The 22,595-nt window shown below is 39.2% G+C and overlaps 1 long non-coding RNA gene and 1 other non-coding gene across 2 annotated transcripts in view; one reads left to right on the forward strand and one right to left on the reverse strand.

The window, feature by feature from the left end:
- LOC136794767 (uncharacterized) overlaps window positions 1-22,595 on the forward strand; it is a 40,251-nt gene that overhangs the window by 12,921 nt on the left and 4,735 nt on the right. The gene's annotated exons all lie outside the window — the stretch shown is intronic.
- On the reverse strand, window positions 1,918-2,108 carry LOC131762061 (U2 spliceosomal RNA). The gene has a single exon (XR_009337143.1). It is a non-coding gene; the product is annotated as a U2 spliceosomal RNA (small nuclear RNA).

The raw sequence follows: 22,595 nt of genomic DNA on the forward strand, positions 1-22,595 counted from the left end.
GAAATAATTATTTGCCCTGTGTATTTATGCCATCAATTTGATATACAGTTAAAATCATAGGTTTACATTTGGTGTCAATTTTTTTTTTAATTTTTATTTTTTGGCCACACTGCGTGGCATGCAGGATCTTAGTTCCCCCACCAGGGATCAAACCCGTGCCCCCTGCAGTGGAGGCTCAGGGTCTTAACCACTGGACCGCCAGGGAAGTGGTTTTCAAATTTTAGAAATTGGTTTTTAAAAATTCAATAATTTGGGCTTCCCTGGTGGCGCAGTGGTTGAGAGTCCGCCTGCAGATGCAGGGGACATGGGTGGTTCATGCCCTGGTCTGGGAAGATCCCACGTGCCGCAGAGCGGCTGGGCCCGTGAGCCATGGCCACTGAGCCTGCACATCCAGAGCCTGTGCTCGGCAACAGGAGAGACCACAACAGTGAGAGGCCCGCGTACCGCAAAAAAAAAAAAAAAAAAAAAATTCAATAATTTTAAAAATATGTAAAACTTTTACATAGTTCAGTCAAAACTGTAAAACAGCACAGTCAGAGAATTCTCCATCGCCTTTCTTCCTTTACTCCCCTACCTCCCACCATATGTAACAGTTAGCAGATATCTCTTACTGTTTGGTTTATCCTTTAGTTGCTTCTTTTTAGGAAATAGAAAGAAATGTTTATATTTACATTCTCCTTCCCTTTATTACACAAAGGTGACGTTTTACAAGCCCTGTTCTATGCCTCACTTTTTTTCATTTATCCTGGTGCTCACTCAGTGTTACGTACAGAGATCTTCCTCATTCCTTTTTCTGTTCAATACTCCTTTGTGTAGATCTTATTGTAAAGAAATCTTCCTCATTCCTTTGAACTGCTATGGAATATTATACTGTGTGAATAAACCCATAGTTAATTTAACAATCTCCCTACAGCTGCTATGGAGGACAGTATGGAGGTTCCTCAAAAAACTAAAAATAGAGCTATGGTATGATCCTGCAATCCCACTCCTTGGCATATATCAGGAGAAAACCATAATTTGAAAAGATAATGCACCCCAATGTTCATTGCAGCACTATTTACAATAGCCAAGACCTGGAAACAACCTAAATGTCCATTGACAGATGAGTGGATAAAGAAGAGGTGGTATACACACACAATGGAATATTACTCAGCCATAAAAAAGAATGAAATAATGCCATTTGCAGCAACTAGATGGACCTAGAGATTATCATACTAAGTGAAGTAAGCCAAACAGAGAAAGACAAACATGATATCGCTTATATGTGGAATTTTAAAAAATGATACAAATGATGGGAATTCCCTGGTGGTCCAGTGGTTAGGACTCCATGCTTTCACTGCTGAGGGCCTGGGTTCCATCCCTGGTCAGGGAACTGAGATCCCACAAGCTGTGCGGCACAGCCAAAAAAAAAAAAAAGATACAAATGAACGTGTATACAAAACAGAAATAGACCCACAGACATAGAAAACAAACTTATGGTTACCAAAGGAGAAAGAGCAGGGAGAGGGATAAATTAGGAGTTTAGAATTAACATATATACACCACTATATATAAAATAGATAACCAACAAGGATTTACTGTATAGCACAGTGAATTATATTCAGCATCTTTTAATAAACTATAATGGAAAACAATCTGAAAAATAATGGATATATACATATATATGTATAATCAAGTATTTTTTATCATTCCAATCAACTTATTGGTATACAATCTTTATTCCTTTAGTGGTTATACTGGAGATTACTACATCCATTCTTGAGTTACTAGTGTCTAATATAAATTAGCACTTCCCACGTAATGATAAGACCTTAGAACATATTAACTCTGTTTACATTTGATGTTTATGTTGTCATGCTTTTTTTTTTTTTCAAATTTCCCCTTTATTCTGCCTTTCAACCACTTATTATTCCCCAAAGGGAGTGCACCGTTCCTGGAAGTACTGCAATACCAGGTCGATGCGTGGAGTGGACGGAGCAAGCTCCTATTCCAACTCCCTGCTCCAAAAATCCATTTAATATATTGTCCTCAGATAGAGGACGTATCAGATATTAAACTGATAAGAACAGATACTACACTTGATCTTAGCCAAAAGGCCGAGAAGTGATGTGTCATGCATTTTTAATTTTACATAAAAACCCCACAAGACAGAATAGTAGTCATACTAGTATTTTTTTCATGTAGTCAATATTCATTTAGGTTTACTCATGTATTTACCTTTTTTGATGCTCTTAATTCCTTTCTGCATTCTGTATTTTGGCTTGGGATAATTTTTCATTTTCCTGAAGAATTCCTTTTAATAGTTCTTGTGGTGTTGGTCTCATGGCAATGAACTGTCTTTGTCTTCATTTGTCTGGAAGTATCTTTATTTTATGTTCTCTTTCAAAGAACGTGTTTGTTTTTGTCTTAGATCCTACTCTGGCCCAGGGCAGACACTTCATGGTCCAGGCCTCATGCTGCACTTTTAGTGACTGGGCTCCAATGCCAAACTCCCTCCTCATGCCCACATACCAGCTTTGGCCCATCTGAACCTTGGGAGGGTGTTTGTTTCTTGCTTTCCTGGTAACTGTGGACCAGTTCTTGCCTGGGCAACCCAAAGAACTTTTTCACTGTCGAGTAGGCTATAACTATATCTTCTCCAACTTGGATCTGCGTCCCAGCCTTGGGGAAAGGACCTTCTAAATTTGTCCATCCTTGGGTACTTTTGTCAGGGCTAGTTTATTCTTTAGCATTCTCTTTATATATTTATAGTTGCTCCCCTGTTGAATTAGTGATTTTTTAAAAAATCAAACTTTCCCCATTTAAATTACTGTGTGATTTCTCTCTACTGGTTAGACCCTAAATGATACACCAACACATATCCCCAGGATAACCCCTTCTGTCATGATGTATTATCCCTATTGGATATATATTATCCAATATAATAAATATATATTGTTAGATTAAATTTGCTAATATTTTGTTAAGAAGTTATACATCTATGTTATGAGGGATAATGTTCTGTAATTCTATTTTCTTTTAATGTCTTTGTCAGTTTTTGGAATCAGGGTAATACTGGCCTCATAAAATCATTTAGTGTTTCTCCCTTTTCTATTTTCTCAAAAATATATGTTTGGATTGGTATTACTTTTTCCTTAAATGTTGGATGGAATTCACCAGTGAAGTCTTCTAGGCCTGGAGTTTCTTCGTGGAAGCTGTTAACTATGAATTCAATTTCTTTAATTGAAATTGGGCTGTTCAAGTTTTCTATTTCTTCTTGGGTCAATTTTTGATAATATGTGTCTTTCAATGAATGTGTCCATTTCATCTATGTTATCACAATAATAGTTGTTCATAATATATCCTTATATCCTTAATATCTTTTAGGTCTGTCGTGACGTCCTCTCTTTCACTCCTCATGTTGGTAATTTGTGTCTTCTCTTCATTTTTTTCTTGATCAGTCTGGGTAGGAACTTGTGAATTTGTCAATCCCCCCCAAGTAGAACTAGCTTTTGGGTTCACTGTTTTTCTACACCATTTTTCTGACTGGTAGACTACATTTTTGGGGTTCCCTCGTCTCTCTGATCTTGTGCTCTAAAATTGTGGCTGCTAAGGCAATTTTCTAATGATGTCAAATAGACTTACTGCCTTTAAATAGATTTCATTTTTGTAATTTTTTTCTGGCTTTTCAAGTTGTTCTCAACAGGAGCACATGTTGCTTCATTACAGCCAGAAGCAGAAACGTGAGAGAAATAATTTCAGGTGGCTGGTATTGCTGGAAAAGCGCTGATTTGGAAGCAGGATTCTTGGGTTCAAGACTTTTCTCTGTTGCTTACTGATACTGCTGTTAATAACCTTAGGCGAGTCAACTTGACTAAGTTTTAGTTTCCTTGTTTGTAAAGTGGGGATAACAGTAATATCTTACATCACAGTGCTTCTGTAAGTATTAAGTAATCCAAAGTGAAACTGTTTTATGAACTATGAAAAATTTCATGAATATAGCATGGCTCATATTTAATTTGTACAACTGTGGATGCCTTGGAGGCAGAGACTGAGTCTTTTTGATCATGATTCCTCAACACCTAGCACAATTCCTGGAACATATTTTGGCTTTTAATAAACCTTTGTTGAGCTTAACCAAAGCTATTTTACATGAATGGTTACAACTCTTACACACTGACTCAGTATAAATTCATACTGTATGCCCATAGTTATTGGCAACACCTGAATTAAGCCAGATCATGCTGAATTGTTTATTATTGTTATTTAGACTAAAAATGTATACAATATCATGTGTAAACTTCCTGTATTATTCTTATAGGATTGTCCTTTTTCTGGCCACAAATAGAAACATGTGCTGAAAATCTATAAATAATGGGAAATCCCTAAGGGTTGTCTCATAGGAGGAAGAGGTAAAAAGATGCCTTGATTCTGGTAATGCTGTAGGGTGAGTGTGCAAATATAACAGAGGTTCCTAAGTGATGTGTCACTTCAGCTTATAAGCTCTAACATTCCTTTATAGTTTCTGCACATGGGGCAGTTTGGAGGAATTTAACTACACCACTTACAGAAGACAGGTTTGTGTGTTATCTAAATACCATCTCTGGGTCCCCCCCCTCCCCCTTCCCCCCCATATGCATGCATCTCTCTCCTCAGTTTTTTTTTTTCTAATTTTTATTTTTTATTTTTATTTTTTTGCTGTACGCGGGCCTCTCACTGTTGTGGCCTCTCCCTTTGCGGAGCACAGGCTCCGGACGCGCAGGCCCAGTGGCCATGGCTCACGGGCCCAGCCTCTCCGCAGCATGTGGGATCTTCCCGGACCGGGGCACGAACCCGCGTCCCCTGCATCAGCAGGCGGATTCTCAACCACTGCGCCACCAGGGAAGCCCTCTCCTCAGTTTTAAATTCAAGTGTGAAGTTCATTCAGGCTAGATCACTGTTTCCCCAGCTTCAAGATTCTGCATACCACCTTCAAAATTCTTTTCCACGTCTATGTACCACTTATGCTATTTACCTAAGATTTTCCTTGAACTAATTTTATTTTTCCTAAATTAATGTATTTTAAAAGAAAATTATCACTATCGCAAATTGAAAATCAACACCACCTTCCAAGATCGTGGTAAAAATAAAAAATAGTGAAAACAAAACAATTTGTTTTAATTTAAATGCTACAAAGAGATCATTGCCTATTGAAGAGCTCTACCCAAATTGTACACATTACTTTCTCTCATATTTCAATGGCCAAAGCAAGTCACATGACCAACCCTGAAGTCAAGGGGTCAGGGATGTATAACCTTCCAGAGGGAGGGGCCTGGAAGGAGAGGCAGCAAAGAATTCAAACTAATAACACCTATGACACACACTGTTAAAATCTGAGTGAGAGTTGGGAAAGAGTAGAGAGGCATTTCAAAGTGTAGGGAATGTAGTTTGTAACTAAGAGATAAAATTACTTTTACTAATTTTAATACCAGTTTGAGAACATTTAACTTTTTTTCAGCTTTATTGAGATATAATTGACATACAACATTGTGTATGTTTAAGGTGTCCAGTGTTAGGATTTGATACATGTATATATTGTGAAATGATTACCACAATAAGGTTAGATTACATATCCATTACCTCACATAGTTACAATTCTTTCTGTGTGGGCTGGGAACTTTTAAGATCTACTCTCTGAGCAACTTTCAAATATACAGTAGAGTATTGTTAGCTGTAGTCACCATGCTGTACATTACATCTGCAGAATTTATTAATCCTAAAACTGGAAGTTTGTACCTACCTTCACCCATTTCCCCCACCCCACCACCCCCGGCAACCACCAATCTGCTGTTTCTATTTCAGTTTGTTTTTTGTGTTTTTTTAGATTCCATATGTAAGTGAGATCATACATTATTTGTATTTCTCTGACTTATTTCGCTTAACATAATGCCCTCAAGATTCATTCGTGTTTTCACAAGTGGCAGGATTTCCTTCTTTCTAATTGCTGAATAATATTCCATTGTATATATACATATATGCACCACATTTTCTTTATTCATCCATTGGTGGACACTTAGTTTGTTTTCATGTTTTAGCTATTGTAAATAATGCTGCAGTAAATCTGGGGTACACATATCCCTTTTAGAGAATGATTTCATTTCTGTTGGATCCATACCCAAAAGTGGTATTGCTGGATCACATGGTAGTTATATTTTTAATTTCTTGAGGAACCTCCATATTGTCTTCCATAGTGGCTGCACCAGTTTACATCCCCTTTTCTTTGTATCTTCCTCAACATTTGTTATCTCTTGTCTTTTTGATAATAGTTATCCTAACAGGTAGGAGGTGATATTTCATTGTGGTTTTTATTTGCATTTCCCTTATGATTAGTGATGTTGATTGAGCACCTTTTCATGTACCTGTTGGTCATTTGAATATCTTCTTAGGAAAAATGTCTATTCAGGGTCTCTGCACATTTAAAATTGGATTATTTGGGTTTTTTGCCATTGAGTTGTATGAGTTCCTTATATATTTTGGATATTAACCCCTTATCAGATATATTGTCTGCAGATATTTTCTCCCATACTGTAGGTTGCTTTTTCATTTGTTGATTGTTTCTTTTGCCGTGCAGAAGCTTTTTAGTTTGATGTAGTCCCACTTATTTTTGTTTTCAGTACTTGTGCTTTGGTGTCATATCCATAAAATCGTTGCCAAGACCGATGTCAAGGAGCTTTTTCCCTATGTTTTCTTCTAGGAGTTTTATGGTTTCAGGTCTTACAAGTCTTTAATCCATTTAGAGTTAATTTTTGTTAGTGGTGTAAGATAGGAGTCCACTTCCATTCTTTTACATGTGAATATTCAGCTTTCCCAACACCGTCTATTAAAGAGACTATCTTTTCTCCATTGAGTATTCTTGGCTCCCATGTCAAATATGAGATGCCTGTACATGCATGGGTTTAATTTTGGGCTTTCAATTCTGTTTCATGTGTCTGTTTTATGCCAATTCCATATGTTTTGAGTACTATAGTTTTGTAATATAGTTTGAAATCAGGATGTGTGATGCCTTCAGGTTTGTTCTTTTTTCTGAGAATTGTTTTGACTATTCAGGGTTTTTTGTGGTTCCATATGAATTTTAAGATTTTTTTTTCTATTTCTCTAAAAATTGCCATTGGAATCTTTCTTTTTTTTTTTAAACTTAATTTAATTTTTTATATTTGGCTTCTCTGAGTCTTTGTTGCTGCGCATGGGCTTTCTCTAGTTGCAGCAAGTGGGGGCTACTCTTTGTTGTGGTACGCAGGCTTCTCATTGCAGTGGCTTCTCTTGTTGCGGAGCACGGGCTCTAGGGGCGCGGGTTTCAGTAGTTGTGGCACGCAGGCTCAGTAGTTGTGGCTCGTGGGCTCTAGAGTGCAGGCTCTGTAGTTGTGGTGCACAGGCTGAGTTGCTCCGCAGCATGTGGGATCTTCCTGGACCAGGGATCAAATTGGTGTCCCCTGCTTTGGCAGGCAGTTTCTTAACAACTGCACCACCAGGGAAGTCCTGCCATTGGAATCTTGATAGGGGTTGCATCGACTCTATAAATGGTTTTGGCTAGTATGGACATTTTAACAGTTTAATTCTTTATTTTACTCTGTCTTAAAGTCTCTTATGAGATTAGTTGTTTAGGTGTCATAAGTGGAAAATATATCCCCTATGGAAGAAGTATAGATAATTTATATTAAAAAAGAGAAACGGGCTTCCCTGGTGGCGCAGTGGTTGAGAGTCTGCCTGCCGATGCAGGAGACATGGGTTTGTGCCCCAGTCTGGGAAGATCCCACATGATGTGTAGCGGCTCGGCCCGTGAGCCATGGCCGCTGAGCCTGCACATCCCGAGCCTGTGCTCTGCAACAGGAGAGGCCACAGCAGTGAGAGGCCTGCATACCGCAAAAAATAATAATAATAATAAGAGAAACATCATGGGAATTTATCTCTCTCAGGTATATAGGGATGACATACTAATAAGAGTGATTATAAAGGAAACACAGAAGATAATAAAGTCTAATCTGATACTAACTCACTTTATGTCTGAGATTTCAAAACTTCAACGTCTTTTATCTTGATTTGTGTGGTTCATTTTTAAAAATTTATTTATTTTTGGCTGTGTTTGGTCTTTGTTGCTGCACGCAGGCTTTCTCTAGTTGCGGCGAGTGGGGGCTACTTTTTGTTGCGGTGCGCAGGCTTCTCATTGCGGGTGGCTTCTCTTTGTTGCAGAACATGGGCTCTAGGCGCACAGGTTTCAGTAGTTGGGGCATGTGGGCTCAGTAGTTGTGGCTTGTGGGCTCTAGAATGCAGACTCAGTAGTTGTGGTGCACAGGCTTAGTTGCCCTGCAGCATGTGGGATCTTCCCGGACCAGGGCTTGAACCCGTGTCCCCTGAATTGTCAGGCGGATTCTTAACCACTGCGCCACCAGGGAAGTCCCCGTGTGGTTCATTTTAGAAGATGAGAATATCACAGAAAAAGAGTAACATATTCACATTCTGAACTTGTCAGAGAATTCCTGATTTGGTAAAATACAATTCCCAGAGAAGAAGTCAGACCGGTCTTAGCAGTTCTTAAAAATTATTAATTCTCTGAGGATAGAAGTTTCCTCAAACCTTTCTTAAAATAGGGCTCATTTCATATCAAAGAATTAATAAGCCCCCTTAAGCACGTAACATATAGTCATGGAGTAATTGGGTTCATTTGGGGTTACTGCTCTTCAAGATCTCTTTTATCTTTTTTTTTTTTTTTTTTTTTTTTTTTTTGCGGTATGTGGGCCTCTCACTGTTGTGGCCTCTCCTGTTGCGGAGCACAGGCTCTGGGGCCATGGCTCACGGGCCTAGCCTCTCCGCGGCATGTGGGATCTTCCCGGACCAGGGCACGAACCCGTGTCCCCTGCATCGGCAGGCGGATTCTCAACCACTGCGCCACCAGGGAAGCCCTCCTCTTTTTCTTTAAACGACTTCAGATTTGAAATGCCTTGTCAGAAATAGAAAGAAAAAATAAGGACAAATCCCCAATGCATATAGGGGATTCTTCTTCTTCTTTTGTAGTTTTAATTTTTTTTTAGTTTTAATTTTTTTTACTTTTCATTGTCTTTCATTCTTATTGATTTATATTACTAGTAAACACAGTATTTTGCAGTATAACAAGCAGTTTACTGTTTAGTTATATGATTTAGGAGGAGGACATAAAATTTAAACTTTTTTCTTCATAGTCTAGTGTGGGACAGATTACATACCCCTCTACCTATGCACACATTTATGAATATATACATATATCTATTCATATACACATGTACATATATAAATGTATATATACACATGTATTTATATATAAGAATAATATATAAATAAAATAATATATATAAATGAAATCAACGTTTTTTCCCTCTTTTATCTGCCTCTTCCCTTTCCCTCCTTGCCAATGATTTCTCTTTTTTTTTTCTTTTCTCATTTCTTTTCTTTTTCTTCAGTCTTCTTTCCTCTCTTCCTTTCTTTCTGTCTTTTTTGACTTATGCTACTCTTGGGATGGCTTTTTCAATTTTCTGTTTTGAGAGCTAGTAGGAGTACATTTTCCTAAGAGCACCCAGTGTTTAAACTTGGGGAAAAGAATTGTGTTCTTCTAGCCAGAACATCCAGCTATAGTTGTTTAAAATATATATGCTTCTTTATGGGGCACAATGTGACCGGGGAGTGATGCCTGAAGATGTGCCACATCAGTCTGCACTTCCATTTTGTCATCATGATGGTAACCAATTATGCTTGTTGTGGTAACCTATCATGCTTGTATAGAAGTTACAGTATGTGCAGAGTTCATTCATCACATTCCCTTTTTTGATCTGATTTTGACATCAGTTCTGTAAAACTGGGACTTTTAACCCCATTTTATAATTAAAGTTTAAATTACAGACCCAATGTTGGGGAGAGCCTTGGTGACCTCCCCTTCCTCCTTTCTTCCCCCTTTCTCCATCTGCACATATATCTTAGGTGCCTATGTTCCTACATTACAGCCTGAGAACCTCCACTGTTGATCAGTCTACCACTAACCCATCAAATTACCCTTCCCCTTGGTCATAGTTTATTGGTCTAAAGGTGAGTACTTGATCTGAGCCACATTAATCAGGGTCCATTTTTAGGATTTTAAAAACTAGAACTGAGAATTCAGCACCTCTTCAGTGGTACAGCTTTTAGAGCATTTGTCTCCATTATTTCACTGAAAACAGCTCTTATCAAGGTCACCTATGACCCCCTGTGGTCCTCTCCAGTAGTCAGTTCTCAGGCTTCATTTCTCCCCACCATTCAGCAGCATTTAGCATGGTTCATCAGTTCCTCTTCCTGCATTTTCTCCAGATGGCATGTGAGATATCACTGTCTCTTGCTTCTCCTCCTACTTTGCTGACTATTCCTTCTGAGCCTTCTTTGCAGATTTGTTCCCAGCTCCCAATCTCCAACAGTTGAAGATATCTGGGGCTCAGTCCAGGCTTCTTCTACTCTCTATCTTGGGCTACCTTTGGTTCTCTCCTCTTTTACCTCCACATCCAATACTTCTGCATATCATGTTGACTACCTTCAGAATATATTCAGCCTCTGACCATTTCTCACCCACTCTACCACTTTATCTCTTATCTAGTTTATTGAAATAGCCTCCTAAATAGGCCCCAGGCCTCCACTTTGCCCCCCTATGGTTTCATCTCCATGCAGCAGCCAGAGTGGTTCCACTAAAACATGAATCAGATCCTTTCACTTCTCAGCTCAATATTTTCCAGTGACTTTCCATCCCAGAGTAAACACCCAGATCCTTACAATGATGTTGGATTTATACGGTCTGGGCATTGTTACCTTTCTGATCGTGTCTCTTAGCACTCTTCTTTTCTCCCACTTCTACTCTAGCACACTGGCCCCTTGCTTGTCCTTGAACATGTCAACAGTATGTTCCCACTTAGGAGTCTTTGTGTTTGCTGTTCCAGCAAATATTCTTACTACTTTCTCCCTAACTTCATGGTTTGTTCATATATAACCAAATATTAGAACACTTTCCCTGACCACTTTTATAAAATAAAAACACACCACCACTACCACCACAACCACTCAGCACTCCCTAACTCCTTATACTGGTTATTTTTCTCCATAGCAGTTAACACTACCTTATATATTATTTGTACATTCATTTGTTCTGTGACTTTCTCCACTCCACGAGAACATGAGCTCCCTGAGGGCAGACATTTTCCTTGTCACTACTATTTCCCTAGTGCCTAGAGCAGTGCCTGCCGTGCAGTCAGGCTCAAAGGCAACAACTATTGAGTGAATAAGTAAATGTAACAATATAGAGCTGAGAAAGGCAGAGAAAACCAGTCTGAAAAAAAGAGAACAAAGCCAGCATTCTGCGAGGAGCAGGGACCAGGTGAAAGGCGAGTCCTGACTGAGCCTGAGTCCCTGATTGTTCCAGGTGCTCAGGTGCATTTCTGATCTCCTGCAGCTTGGTGGTTCAGTTCTCCCATGGAATCTATGGACCTTGGTGTTTCAGTGGCCTTGAGTTGGGTTTCTGTATCCACCAGAGTCCTAACAAGTACTGTACACCATAGTCATATATACAGAAGGAGCTACAGGGCCAGAATCCAGGTCTTGGAGTTTTAATCCAGCATCATACCAGGCATTTCTGCAGTTCAAATCCCTTATATGATTACAGGGCCAAAGATGTAAGTGCCAAAATCCACTTGAAACAAGGACACAGAGGATGTCAAATGTGAATGATTTCCTGCCAGACTTACTAAATATCTGCAGAGGGTGCAATCGCTTTCCTTATAAATACACATCTTCAAGATCTGAAAAGGTACAAGCAACACATAGTCTTTGCGCACCCCATTATTGATCAATTTATGATGATAAAGAGTAGACTTTATAAAATTTATGGCATGAGTGACTGGAGAGATCCTACAATGTTAGATTGGAAGGAATGTTAGAGGCAATTTCATCCACCCAGAGAAATATGATCGACCCAGGATAACCTGATTAGTGACAGAGTTAGAACTAGAACCCTACTATCCCAAGTCTGACCCTCAACCAGACTCTACTACACAGGATGCCTCATTCTTCTCCTCTTCCTTGTCCTTTCACTCCCATTCTGTTCACTGAGGCTACATACTGCTATGTAAATTCTATTAATAATCTCTCCATCAACAAATTGTGGATAATGCTATTTAGTTGTCTACAAAGAGTGTGGTGACAGATTTTAAATGAACTCAGGACAACTGAAGACTATAAGATGGAAAGCAATATCACACAAGCTGTGAATGAAATATAAATCAATCCAAACTCAGCAATTTATGGGCTCACCCACGTGGAAGAATAATAACTTTAGAATATGTCACAAAGGCAGGTTTAAGGTTCATTATAAGTAGACTTTTTAATATTTCTATTTTAGACTGAGAAATTGATTATTATCGCAGAGCTAAATTCTACTTTGCACTGTCTTTCCAGGACTCTGGGTAAAGGTATAAATTACCAGGCGAGGTGGGAAAACACTAAACACTGCTTAATTCTTGATAGCTTTGGAGAGGTAAATGGTATAAGAATAAGGACGAGCTATAATAAATATTAAAAAGAATAAAATAAAAAATATTTATCTTCACATATGCACAGTTTAGGTTATATGAAATAAAAGTTTCTTCAAATTTGGACGATCCACTTCAGGATGCCAACAAGGGAATGTGTCTCCTCCTACTATATGTTGTTTCTTGAGTAACCCTGCTCATATTGAAATTATGGAAGCAAGAACCTAATAGGCCCAGTCTGGGACACATCACACCCACTGGCCAGAGGAAAGCAGGATATATTCGCTGCAGTAGGGGAAGGGTAGTTCTCCAAAACAGAAATAGGGTATATTTACCAAAATAAGAGGAAATCCATGCTAGAAAGGGAGAAGTAAGAGGTGTCCACTACTGTCTCCTATATTTGTCCCTTTGCCGTTTCCCCCATGTTACCATGTTATCATAATGTGTTGGGAAAGCAGGGTATAGGGCAAAGGTACCTGGATTTTAAGACTTAGATTTGATCTTCAGCTCTCTAAAATCTTGAACAAGTCGTAATAACCTTAGTTTTTTATCTATAAAATTGGAGAGCTTTAACATGTTGCAAAGATTTCTTCCTGTTTCACATGATAAGAATTTATGGTATTGGGGCTTTCCTGGTGGCGCAGTGGTGAAGAATCCACCTGCCAATGCAAGGGACACAGGTTTGAGCCCTGGTCCGGGAAGATCCCACATGCCGTGGAGCAACTAAGCCCGTGCGCCACAGCTAGTGAGCCTGAGCTCTAGAACCCGTGAGCCACGACTACTGAGCCCGCGCACCACAACTACCGAAGCCTGCGCACCTAGAGCCTGTGCTCCAGAACAAGAGAAGCCCCCGCAATGAGAAGCCCACGCACTGCAACGAAGAGTATCGCCCACTCGCCGCAACTAGAGAAAGTCCACGTGCAGCAACGGAGACCCAACACAGCCAAAAATAAATAAGTAAAATAAATAATTTTTTTAAAAAAAGAATTTATGGTGCAAACTTGGGTGCTGTCCATGGTCCTGCCAATTTAAAGTGAATTATTTCCAACTGTACATCAAAGGCTTTATTATGATAAACAACCCAAATCAGAGTTTATTCTGACGAAACATCAAGAATCTGAAGGTAGACAATCAAGTAGCCGCTCAGATTGGGATAATAGGGAGCTGTGGAAGAAATCTTGGACTGGGCATTAAGAGGATCTAGTGCAGTGATGATCTGTGTTTTTGTCTGTCTGGCATTCATTTACCTTTCTTCAGTTAACAGCACCACAATTTTCCTTTGATCAATCTATCATCCCCCATAGCGCCATACAATTCAGGTAGAGTTTACCTCACCCTCCACTTCCCCCCTCCATAGTCATTGTTGCATCATTGTTGCAGTGAAGGATCATAGTTCTGTGTGAGATCCCAAACTGCAGTGAATCAGATGAGAGCTCCAAGAGTTAGCTTTAGTGACCAGTACCAGTTAGGGAAAGCTTCACTACTTTGGAGAACAAATAGGACAGGAACAAAAGTGAAAAGAACATAAAAGGGCAGGACCTGAACGTGTTCAGCCTCAGGTGCTGAACAGAGGACTGTGCTCAGGACGTGGACTGCTTTACACAACCTCCCATCAAAAGAAGAGATAAAGTTACCTGGGTCCTTGGGGAGGGTACCCTTCATGAAGTCATCCATGGAGAGAAGATTTCAGCATCTCTTTCAGCAGATCCGCAGTACTTTGAGTCAAATACCAGTCAAGAAGCAGAGTGAGGTTCAGGAAGGGTGATCAATGGTCACATTGAAATAAGAATGAAGAGTTTAATTTCTCAACATTAGCTGAGATTTTGATTGGAACAACAGACATAAAATAAGTACTTGCCATACTATGAGGTAAATGCAAGAATACATGCAGGACATTGTAAGAATATAATGGATGAACACATTGTGTGGTGTTGTGGTGGGGAGACTGTTCACAGATTAGTTCCTGGTAGAAAGATAAGATATAATATGGGAGAAAGGTTCATTGCAGGCATAAGGTATAACATGAGCAAGTGACAGTCAGTGGGCATGTTCGTTAGAATCAGTAGGTGTGTTTGTAGAATTATAAGCTGTTCAGTACTGCTGGCACCTAAGCACAGGCAAGGACAGTTAGAAAGTGAGCTGAGAAGGAAGCAGGGGCTGGATCACGAAAGGCCTTCGATATCATGAGAAAGAATTAGGACATTTCCACAGGTTGCAGATTGGTAAATCATGGGCTAATTTTGACCCTTGGATATTGTTTGACCTCCACAACATTATTTAAAAACTTGAAATATCATTTAAAAATTAGGAGGTTTTGCATATCAAAAAATCTAGATTTCTGATCTTTCTAGAAAGAATTAGAAGATCTGGCAATCCTGGACCTACATGGTGATATGGTAAAAAATTACCCAGAAACAAATATTATCTGTCTTTTCTGAATGGGGCATATGCATTTCCAGTTCCCAACAGTCCAGTTCCAATACACTCCACTGATTCCTCAACTGGCAGCCAGCCTCTCTCTCTCTCTTTTTATCTGCATGGCCTTTGTAGTAGTGATAGTATCTGAGAAGGATTCAAAGTCTGAGTTGCCCCCAACATGCTGTATGTCTACAAGTAGGTCATTTAATCCCTCTGGTCCCCAGTTTACCCATCACTTAAATCCTAACTAGTTTATTTCCAAGGTCCCTTCCTGTGCCATTATTGTATAATTTTATTATAATTAAAACAGTGATGAAAAATGTTCTAGCACTTTACAGTTTTCAAAGATTTTGTATACATTTGTCACAGCTCCTATGAGAAAAGTACTACATTCCTGACTGAATGGATAGTAAACTGAGATCCATAGAGGCTAGGAAACAAATCCTGCGCCCTTTCTCTCACATTGCACTATACTGTAAGGCTGTGCTTGAATTTCCTTCTTTCCAATATTCCCCAGGGTTGATGCATACTGATTAAAATAGTGAAATGCAACCAACTAGCATGAGCTAAAATGTATGAGATGTAACTCCAAGGCAATGGGATAGATTCCATATGACAAAAAATATATACTTAACTCATATTTCTTGTAAGATGTTTTGGCATCTTGGGGAAGAAGGAGCTAAAACTGTGCCCATTAAGAAGGTTTTCAGTCAGTTCTCTTCAGACAGTTTATTCAAACATAACATCTTTGAAACAATTTTGTAATCAAGTCTGAAAACAAGTTTTCAATCCTCAGATGCAATAAAGCCAGGGCTAGTGAGGGTAAGAGGGTGTGCCTGCAGGGAATGCAAATGTCACTGGTTTCATATACACTAGAGGCTTTGGCTCTTCTTATGTGTTCATCTAAAAGGAGAAGTAGGGGAGGGGAGGAAGCCAGACTTCTAATGATGGAATGGCTTGCTGTCTTCATGATAACTGACAAGGTAGTCAGAATACCAGACTTGTGAAGTCATGTCCAGCAACCAGAGGTTTTGCTTCATACAGGTGAATTTGAAGTTGCTGGGAAGAAGAGACATCAGATACACAATAGAATTACAGGAGTCTGGCTTAATGATTCACATATGAAGGAGAGACCAGAGCCAAAAGCTCCTCACTCCAGTTCATTCAAGAAAAGTATGTGAACTAGAGGATACTTAAGAAAATGTTGCTAACTCAGACAGAAAGGTGAGAGGACAGCTTAGCATGTGATTACGTATCACTTCTGTGGGGAAAACAGAAAGGCATTACGTAGCTGTCTTTAAGTTGTGTATGTGAGGCAGAGTAGTTATTATGATGCTCTTGTGAATTAACATAAGTGGTATATATTATTTTGCAGAAGAGATTTTGCATGTTTGAGATGCTGATTGTTGGAAGGGCATCCCAAGCTGAATTTTAAAACCCAAGATCATAAACAAACAAACAAAAAAACCAAAGATCACATTTCAAACAATCAGCTCCTGTCACTTTCTCCTGGTCATCACTCCAGTGATCATCCACCAGATGGAGAGATTTCTTTTCCTTCTACCATGTTCTTACCCCTTAATTCCTTCCAGGGTTGCTCGTCTGTGGTGAATCACCAGTACCTCACCCAGCTATAGGGAGTCAAGTCACCTTGACTCTCTTGTGGAGAAGCTTGGGATAGAACCGCTCTACAGCCAAACAAGAGAAAGGGACACACACAGCAGAACTGAGCATGTCAACCTGAGATAGATTAACATAATTTGGGCCTCTTTGAACCTACCTCTTTGAATCCAGGCCAGCTAAGCTATTTCCTTTTGCACTTGGGAAAAGAAAGGACCTTTCTGACTGAGTTCCCAGGACAATCCAGAGTTTAGGTCAAATCTGCTTTCTTTGCAACACGTGACATATAAGCTTATTATTCCTTTTCCTGGATCTCACACTCACTTCTCGAACTGGCCTCTAGAAACATGTTTCACAAGTGTATTCTCTAACACCGTCCTCTTCAGCGTCCATTAATCCCATCTTGCCCCCATTTTCAACCCTGGTTATTTCCTTCTCCATCATTGTTCCCTCCCATTTTAGTCTCCTTAATTGGGTAACACTTCTTTTCTTTGATCCTTATTTTTGACCTTAAGAATGCTGCATCTTCATTATTTATTTTTCTGACAGTCAACTTCCAACTCACATGAATGGGAATTTCATTTTAAGGGAGAGAAGAGACTTATGGTGGAATTGGAAAAGGAAACTATATTTGGACACACACACCCTGTTCCAAAATACAGACACAACAGATAAAATATGAAAAAAGAAAGCAAAAAATATTAAGTTGAACTTTCTGTGATTGAAGTTCTCATAGGTTAAAATTGTCAAATTTTAGAAATTTTATATGGTTCACCTTAAAAGGTAAATGGACTAAAGAAATAAGATTAAATGTCCCTGTGTATTAGAAATGAACGAACTGTAAGTGGTAGGTGGTGCTGGTGTTACAGGGTTGCTGGGCTCTGAACCTGGAAGCAGGCAGTAGCAGTTAGGAGCTTGGCTTTTTTGGGTAACAGAGACTTGAAAATGTTCCAGGAGAGTTGGAGGACAGGACACAGGATTACTACTGGAAGCCAGGTACTGGAATGGGACTCATTTCTCATAAAAGAAGTTTAAGGGTGAAAAAACTGCTACCAGCTAATTCTTGGAGCCTGTACATCCTGTCACATGCATGATTTGGGAGGAAGGAGAATAGAGGCTCAGTGGTTTGACCAGCAACCGAACCAAACTGCCTGCTGACTCAGTGACTTTATTGGAAATATACCAATTATCACCCCAGGGCTTTTTTAAAAAAAATAAATTTATTTATTTTATTTTTGGCTGCATTGGGTCTTTGTTGCTGCACGCGGGCTTCCTGTAGTTGCGGCGAGTGGGGGCTACTCTTCGTTGCGGTGCATGGGCTTCTGTTTGCGGGTGGCTTCTCTTGTTGTGGAGCACGGGCTCTAGGCTCACAGGCTTCAGTAGTTGTGGCTCGTGGGCTCTAGAGCACAGGCTCAGTAGTTGTGGCACACGGGCTTAGTTGCTTCGCGGTAGGTGGGATCTTCCCGGACCAGGGCACGATCCCCTGCATTGGCAGGCATATTCTTAACCACTGTGCTACCAGGGAAGCCCCCCAGGGCATTTCTAAACTATTTTTATGAGGTTGCATTCTGGATTGGGGTCTGGAGCACTATGTGGATGCAGCTTCAAAACTCTTAGAATGAGGGACAGCAAAGTGGGAGAAAGAGAAAATGAAAACAAAATCCAGTTGATTTAAACTAAACCTGCAAATTAATAACTGTAAACATATAAAGGAATCTAATGGTAAGAAAGACATGAATTCATTATAGATGAGATTAGCTTATTAATTTATTAATTTTATTTTATTAATTTATCTGACAAAGACCTTGAACTAACTATATATGTTTAAGGTATTCAAGGAGAAAAATAAAGAAATAAAACTCATTGAAAATAAGACATTGTAGAACAAAAGTAACAGAAATGAAATCTGAAATGAAAAAGGTTGAATTAGAAATCCTGGAAAATAGAAAAATACTGTAGTCTTTGAAATACAAAATTTCATACTTATAGGGAGAATTAATGAATTGGAAAGTAGTACTGAAGAATTCATTCAGAATGCAGCACAGAGAGACAAAGGGACCAAAAAATTAAAGCATGTTGAAGAGGCAATAGACTGAGATTGAGAGGGAGGGACCAACACTGACCATTGTGTACATTTTGATTGCACATTATGACCCTATGTATATAATTCCTAAAGGCAGGCCAGACAATGCTATATTTAATGAAAATCTACGTGCGTGGTAGGATTACACAAAATATGCAAGGAAATGATAAACACCAGATTCAAGATAAGCTATTGCTTCATTCGAAGTGGGGCCGAAGTTAGGGTAAAAAATATTTCGCAGGCTTCCCTGGTGGCACAGTGGTTGAGAGTCCACCTGCCGATGCAGGGGACACGGGTTCGTGCCCCGGTCCGGGAAGATCCCACATGCCGCGGAGCAGCTGGGCCCGTGAGCCATGGCCGCTGAGCCTGTGCGTCCGGAGCCTGTGCTCCGCAAAGGAGAGGCCACAACAGTGAGAGGCCCGCGTACCGGCCAAAAAAAAAAAAAAACCGAAAAACTTCCCATTGCCACCATCTCACATTCTCTTTGGCTCATTCCACCCGCCTTAGGAAAATGAGAGTCAGTCACCATACCCTCAGAGCTTCCTGTTGCTGAATACGGGGTGGGCAGACTTCAGTGGGATATGGATAAATACAGTCTACTTGTTATCTGGCTTTTCATTGCTTTTAATTAATATGATCTTCACTACTAAAACAAACATTTTAGTTGTATCTATTTTTTTTTTCTTTAAACGTGTATCTAAAAAAAATATGGCAAAACATTAGGATTTATTAGGGTGGCATGATGGGTACCTGAATATTGGTTATTTCGTCTCATTATTATACTTTGTTGTAGAATGGAAATATTTCATTTGAAAATAAATTTATAAAATAAAAAAGAATAAGAAGCTATGTAGTTGGTGTCAGTGTTTGGGGCACTGGTTCTGGAGTCAGATTGGTTGGGGTCATTTCCTAACTCTTCAACTACCGGCTGTATAACTTTGGGCAAATTGCCAAACCTCTCTCTCCATGCCTTAGTTTCCTAATCTGTGAAATAGTTGTCATGATGGTGTCTACTTCAAAGAGGTACTTGAAGAGTAAATGAAAAAAATTCTCTCTATATGCACAAAAAGCTAGAGAATTTAGAAAATATAGATATGTAAAAAGAATAAAACCATGTCATTCACATATTAATATCCACTAAGATATTAATATCTTAGTGGATAAACCTGCATCTCTTTTTCCTTGTGGATGTGCATATAAATATAATCCTAATAAATGTAAGACCCTCATGCAGTTTTGGGTCCAGCAAGCAAAATTAACATTTAAGAAATCGAATTCTTTATTGCCACTTCTACAAAACCATGAAGGGGTTCAAATACACTTCCATACTAAGTTTTCACAACTTTCCTCTTCTGTCCCATTTCCTCACACCCTGATGCTGTTCTACATCCCCTAGGAAACTCTTCCTCTTCCCCAGCTCAAGATACCTTTTCTCTATATTAGCACTTTATTATGTAGATTCAGTTGCCTTTTAGATGGAAGTCCTCCTTTTTCTTCTTCTTTAGTTCTGTCTCTCTCTCCATTACCCAGATTACACTGCACAAAACTCAAAGAATTTGTCTGAGAAAAACAGAACTCTTTTCTTAAGGTAAGATATCATTGATGGGGATGGTATAGGTAGCCCTGGGGGTCATGGAGGCAGCAGTACTGGTAACCTGGACAGGCAAAGACTGGATTCATTTTGGAGGTAGAGGGAGGAAGAAGGTGAATATTACAATGTTACAATTTTTATTGTATTTCCTATTAACATGAGATCATAGTTTATATTAACTTGAAACCAACTTTTTAATGTAATGTATTACAAATATTTCTCTTTGATATTTTTCTATAACACCGTTTTCTTTGCATAGTATCCCATAATATAGATTAAACATTTCTCTATGGTTGTTTCCAAGTTTTTATTACCATAAACAAAGCTTTGATGAGCCCCCTCATAGCTATATCTATGTTTATATCTAAATTTTTAGAAGAGGCATTATTGGGTTCAAGGATATACCAAATGTCTAAGGCTTTTTTTTATAGTAAAAAAAAAATCAGCACCAGTGTTGTGAGTCACAAATGAGTTTTCTTCAAGTATTCATGTTTATACTGAATATCCTTAGGATAGCTACAATCCACAGAAAATTTGGGGGGAGATTTTTGTTATAGGCTATTGTCTTAACCTTTCTGGCAGAGATTTAAACTGAAGAGGCTTTTCAGTGATACAGCAAATCTGTCATTAAATACTAGGCAGACCCAGGATAGATAAAATTAATATGAAAGGACCTGTGTAAGAGGATGCCTTTTGAGGGTCCTGTGACAATGGTCAGGAGACCCAGAGAAGGAAAGAGACACTTGTCTGGCAGTCTGAGGCATACTCCCCACTCTCCAATGAAGAAATGAGAGAATCTGCTCAGCTTCTGGAAACTCTACCTTTTGATTTGTCTTTCTGGGATTTTATCCAGCCTTCCTTGCGCCTGCCTCCTGCCATTGAGTTTCATAATCTCATTCAGTTTGCACTATCAGTAGTAATTCTGAGTATGAAACAGACAGTGGGGAGAGGGGAAAATGAAGGGGGTGGAGAACAGAGAAGGAGGAAAGAAGCAAGAAAAGAAAGTGTTTGCCAGGCTAGACATACTGTCATGGAAGGGAGAAAACTCGAGAAATTCTTTAGGTTGGCCATGTTCAAACCCTCTCAACAGGCTCAAAGACGTTTATCTCCACAAATTGTTTCAGAAAATTGTGAGAGACAGAAATCTCAACTTCAGCTGTATTAATGATTGTGAACTTCCCAAATTCTTGTATAACTTTGAGTACAAATCATACAATTTGGTACTTGCTGGCTTTGTTCTGATTTATTTCTTGAATACAAATCTTGATTCTCTAGTGACATTATAATTTATTGGTGGCCTGGATCGAATCTTCTTTGGCATCTCTCCCCAGCACACTGGGCTCACAGTAAGTATGGAGTTGTATACAGTATCCCATTTGCTTACATGTGCATTAGGATGAAAATCTTTCATTCTCAAGATTTAAAACTTTTAATTTAACAGAAAGAGAAAAACTAGAATGTCTTCTCTAGAGCTGGAGGTGGAATTGGAATTAAACCTCAAGGCACACTGGAGGCCTGTATGGAAGAAAGACTGACTTACTCTGGGTAGAGGACAGTACAGGGTTTCCAAAGGTTTCTTCACATCCATCCTTCCTTCCATCCATCCATCCATCCATCCATCCATCCATCCATCCATTCCCTTAGCAAATATTCATTGAACATACACAATGCTCTGTAATCAAATGCTTTCTCTACCTGCGATGCTGTCTTCCCATTCTCTCTAAAGCTTCTATTTAACATCTCAGCTCAGATATTACCTTTTCAGAAAAGCTTTTTCTGATCCTATAGACAATTTTAGATGCTTCTTTTCCTATGTACCACTTTGACCTGGACATACCCCCACAAAATAAATTATAATACTGTAGTGTAAACACTTGTTTGCAGTGTGACTCTCACAGGCTATCTCTACTACCTATGGCACCAGTGCAGTATCTGGCACACAGCAGATACTCATAAATATTTGTGGAATAAATCAGTGAATAAATGACTATTAACACTAACTGTCAGAATGAGGCACTGGCACTGAGGGCTCCCAATTTTGAGGCTTCCATTCTGTTGCAGTCTAGGTAGACCTTACATGAATGTCAGAACAGATTTCTCCAGCAGCAGGTGGAATGCAGGGAGTCCTGCACAGAAGGCAGCTGAAATCAGTGCTTTCAACACAGATGGGTTCTGAAAAACAAGCCCAACAGGTTTGTGTCAATTAGGGGTAAGTAGTTCTTTTTAGGGATCTAGAAATGAAGACCCAGCTAAATAAGCTTCTGATTTCATGGTTCCACCTCTATGCAAATTACTTCTCAGTATCCAAATGAGTTGGCAAAAAACTTGAGTCTATATTTTATCATGGCATACCCTT

This window comes from Kogia breviceps, chromosome 8 (assembly GCF_026419965.1).
Source record: "Kogia breviceps isolate mKogBre1 chromosome 8, mKogBre1 haplotype 1, whole genome shotgun sequence".
NCBI classification, from domain to species: Eukaryota; Metazoa; Chordata; class Mammalia; order Artiodactyla; family Physeteridae; genus Kogia; species Kogia breviceps.